The sequence below is a fragment of the Mandrillus leucophaeus genome, unplaced genomic scaffold, assembly GCF_000951045.1.
Source record: "Mandrillus leucophaeus isolate KB7577 unplaced genomic scaffold, Mleu.le_1.0 Scaffold298, whole genome shotgun sequence".
Lineage (NCBI taxonomy): Eukaryota > Metazoa > Chordata > Mammalia > Primates > Cercopithecidae > Mandrillus > Mandrillus leucophaeus.
Genome location: NW_012103120.1, coordinates 305684 through 310641, shown reverse-complemented (window position 1 = coordinate 310641; position 4958 = coordinate 305684). Strand labels below are relative to the sequence as shown.

Below are 4958 nucleotides of genomic sequence, written 5' to 3'. Positions count from 1 at the left end.
CTTAACACAGTGCTTTACTTATCAATAACTACTTTTTAAATTATTTTGAACCAATCAAATCAGCCTAAACTCTCTAGAAATTATATATAAAGGTTTCTTTCAAACTACTTCTTTCCAAATGCTATATTTTTGCCATCATTATTCAGAATCTAGTCTTGTCTGTTACGTTTTGAAAGTCTATCTAATTTTTTTTTTCCAGTGGAAAATAACTTTTATTGAGACCCCATCAGCTGCAAAATCTGTTCCTGGCATTAAGCTCCTTCTTGCTTTGCAATCTGGTCTTTTTTAGCGGTTCCATGAACACTTTCTTCTCCTACATGGTCTGGAAGTGGCCACAGCCAAACCTGGAAACAGTGTTGATGAACTTAAGGTCAGTCTTCTCCAGAGCAGGACGCTTGGTCTGCACCATCAAAGGCTTGCGGAGGTGAGCACTCACTTCTTGATTCCCACCACACAGCCCTTCAGCATGACAAAGTCATTGGTCACTTCATTATAGTGGACCAAGCTACCCAGAGGGTTGATGCTCTTGTCAGACAAGTTGTCATCAGTGGAGGCATTGTTCTTGATCCATTTTTCATCCTTCATAAGGTAGCCCTGACCAATTTTATAGATCTTGTTATTCTCGTGCAGTGATGGTAGCTTTTCTGCCCAGCACATGCCACAGAGAAGGCCACACAGACAGGATGCCATGTCCCAATACAAGCAGCGTTACACAGCCTTTGGTGGGTCTTGTGGGGCAGCTTCTTTGTGTGCCAATGACTGGTGACCCCTTTTGTAGCCTTTGCACTTGGTCACCTCAATGACATCAATTACCCTGTCCTTCCCAAACAATTGGTTCACAGGTACCTGCTGCTCTAGCCTCTCACGGGCCCAGTCCAGTTTCTCAGCCACAGTGCCTCAGTTCGCCTGGATCTCCATCAGGGGTGCCTTCTCTGGCACAGAGGAAGCAGGCACATCTGAGTATGGGCAATGATAGAGATGATTTGGCAGTACATTTTCATGCTGTTGAATTCCTTCTCCAGCTGCTTGTTGCCATCCTCATTCTGCCATTTCTTATGGTAGCTGGTAAAGGTCATCTTTATAGATTATGCCAGTCCTTATAGAAGCACCTTTGCACTCATTGCTGATGTGCTCAGCAAAGACAGTCTTGAAGGTCTGGAGGCCTTGAGGGGTTTGCATATACCCACAGTGCCCACAATTACCATGGGCAGTGTCTCCACAATGGTCACAGCCTCTACCACTTCCTTCTTGTTCACCTTGGATCCTGGGCTGTCAGCTTCTCACATGATGTAGGCCATGCCAGCCTTGCATCCCAGGAAGGCTGTGAGGTGGAATGGCTTGGAAGGTTCATCCTTAGGGAAGCTCTTCACCTTCCCATGAAGCCTGCTGCTGTGTTTCCAAGGCAGGAAGCCTAGAGACCTGTGCCAAGGAACAGTGAACTTCCAATGAGACAGCACACTGTCACATCCCGCTGGTCATAATTGTAAATCATAATTGTATCATCTGTCTCGATTAATTTTGTCAGTTGTAGATATAACTGGCAAAATACAAATATATGGTTTATTGTATTTCTCAGAGCACTAATTTTTTATTGCTCTCCTGGCATCTAAATATACTGACGTAAGCTTCCGGTTGCTTTTTGGGATTATAAAATCCTAGAAAATAGATGCCATATCTATATAATTAAATTTGTCTATATTCTTGCATAGAATTTTGCTTATTGATTGCTTCCTTTTGATGTTTGTTGCCACTTGCAGTACCTATTTGCAGAGAAAATCCATACATGCAAGTGGATCTGGGAGGCTTACATCGCTCTTCAATATTAGAACTATATTCTGGTTGAACTACTCTTCCATTTATTTAACTAAACATTAATAGAAGTTTTGAATTCAGTTGGCCAAAAGTAACCCTAGATTCTTTCACTGGAGATTTAAATCTTCCTTGATGTGATTCACAGACATTCTTTATGTATTGCTTCTTAACCTGTTGCACACCTAAATAACAGTACTATTATCTTTCTTAAATTTTATGATTTTCTATGTGTGGATTATAAAGAGGACTCACTAAGCTGATGTTTATTTTTGCAGAGAGATCGTATGGACTCTAAATCGTCACCAAATTCTCTGAAAAATTCTTTCAAACTATAAAAGAATATAGTTTAAAGGAACCCAAGATAATCTTTTATAAATGTGTTTATTAATTCAGGCCACATATTTTGAATACATTTTAACTTTGAGGTATCAAACAATAGTTTCATTTTCTTCTGAATAAAGATACTTAAAAACCACAGTCAAATATATTTTTATTTCTAAAGTGTTTGCTGAACTATGACACTCAAGAGTATACCAAATTTTCTCAATTAGGGCGAATAAACAAAGTTTGAACATAAATAATTTCCAAATATTGACACCTATTGTTACATTTCTCAAATTCAAAACAAAAGTATGTCAGGAATTAAAGTTCAATAAATAATATCTAATCATTAGTTATTGAATGTCTAAAATCATATGATTCCATACATTTTGTTATTCATGTCTACTAACTTTAGATTTTTAAAGTTTAAAATAGAAAATGTAATCTTACTTTCTTTAAGCTTTAATTAAGGACAGAATATTCAGAAGTGTCTAACACCTGCTTTATAATAAGTACCGCATTATTTCAAATGCCAGATGGACCAATTAAAATATTCTTTCAGATGATGTAAAATCTTATGATGTAGGTTGTTTTTTTAATCCAAATTTAAATATGCACTATAAGAATGTAAAATTATCTAAGTACATGTTAACGAAATAACTTCATTTTTACCATGAAGGGAATGCAAAGGACTAAGTCTTTTTTTTTCCACTCCTCCATGATGACCTCCCCATTCTTATCGTTTAATTTCACTAAGCTTTACTACCTGAGTTCTTGTTTCCCCATGATTATTACTGTTAGAAACAGCTAATATTTTACATGGAAAATGAACACCCTAAAACAAAGAGAGAATTACAGGCTTTTAATCTACAATTAACCAGAAATTAAAATTGATTAAAGAAAAAAGGTATAGAGAAATATAGACAAAAATTTGTGTATATTTTACAAAACCTATAACTTCAGCCAGCTCATATGTTTATACCAACTAGTTAGTTATCATTTATTTCATTCATGTAGTAGGAACCCTATTAGTAGCTCCCATCAAGATCATCCATCTAGTACATATTTTCCACACCCTGAAGGTGTAAGTTTGGTGGAACTTCCTCAAAAGCATTATTCACAGTCCCTAACACCTTTTTTATACCCATTATTTGTAAATAGCTGATTATGCATAAAGTGATTGGGTTCCCTATATCTGCTCACTGATTCAGAAAATAATTTCACAATTTTACTATCATCAGGCAAAGATAATAGCTTTATCCTCTGTTTTGGTGATTTGTTTATATCTAGTTCATAACATTTAGTGCCTTCCTTTCCATTTTCTTGTTATACACCTTTCTTCTCCAATAACCTCTAAAATCCTCTGGGGTTGAGGCCTGGTGTCATCCGTCTTGTATCTCTGATGCCTGGCACCATGCCTAGAATACTAAATGTTTCCAAGCATGTGGCTGTGGGCTATGGCATATGTGGCTCTTAGTCTCATCAGAATCTAAGGCTCCCATCTTTTCATACCGATAAATATAATTACCAGCATCACTAGGGGGCAACCTCAGTATGGAGCAACCAGAGCTACTGCCTAAGCCCATGGCTTGCAGAAATTCACACTACTATTCAGCAGTGACCCAGAAAGACCAAATATTAGTTGATTCATGTTTAAACAAAGCCTTTTGACTTCTGTATACAACAGAAGCAGCCTGTCAGACGAGATGTTATCATGTTAACACAGCACTGTGTAGCCCCTGTGTTCTGTTTCTTCTTTCTACATAAAACTTTTCATTGAGGTTCTTTAAACACACACTGTTTGCCTTTATTTGGTTTGAATACATCTATCCACCTATATATTCAAAACAACCTGAGATCACAACCTGAGGGCTATAAATATCATGTTTGTAGACTCACAGGTATCTAAGCTCATCGTGAAAGCATCCCGTATGTTTTAAAGTCTTTGAAGTCTGGAGAGCTTGGGAGACTACAGTTGAACAATTGTTCATAGCCTTCCTGACATTAGGAACACAATGGTCAAATCTTATGTCTAATAGTCTAAAGCTACAGCCAAATAGGATGCTCAATGGCACATTTAGTTACAGAAGCCAGTAATCTCCCAATAAGATGGGAGAAAAGGAGATCAGTTTTTAAGTGAGATCTTAATCAGGAAGTTATCTTTCCCAACGAAAGATTCAGGACACATTGGAGAATGCATACTGCAGTTTACAGACCATAACACTGAGTTCTAACAAGAGAGAAAAGAAGAAACTCCATTTTCTTCTAAATATAGAGACAAATAATTCTGAATAATAGTAAGTCAATCAGACAGGAAGCATTTTTCTATCAATTGGAAATAAGAAAGGGATATGTGCCAAAACATGGATAAAATTTTAGGACTCAGAATGAACACTAAGAAACTGTATAAACAAAAATAAACTTTGCATAAAATAAGTGTGTGTGTGTGTGTGTGTGTGAGAGAGAGAGAGAGAGAGAGACAGAGAGAGAGAGAGACAGAGAGAGAGAGATAGAGAGAGAGAGAGAGAGAATGCCAGAATATCACTTGGTATATACTTGTTCCCACAGAAATAGAAGAGCAATATGAACCAGGTAAGAATAAAGACTACTTATTTAAAAACATTTCAAGAGTTCATTAGTGTTGAGGCATAGAAGTTTATATATCATTTATCATTAAGCATGTAGGCCAGGTGCGATGGGTCACACCTGTAATCCCAGCACTTTGGGAGGCCAAGGCAGGTGGATCATGAGGTCAGAAAATTGATACCATCATGGCTAACACAGTGAAACCCGGTCTCTACTAAAAATACAAAAAAAAAAAAAAA

At 37.1% G+C, this 4958-nt stretch overlaps 1 pseudogene; it reads right to left on the bottom strand.

The window, feature by feature from the left end:
* Positions 1 to 251: 251 nt before the first annotated feature.
* Positions 252 to 3719, bottom strand: LOC105544103 (annotated as a pseudogene).
* Between the last annotated feature and the right edge of the window lie 1239 nt (positions 3720 to 4958).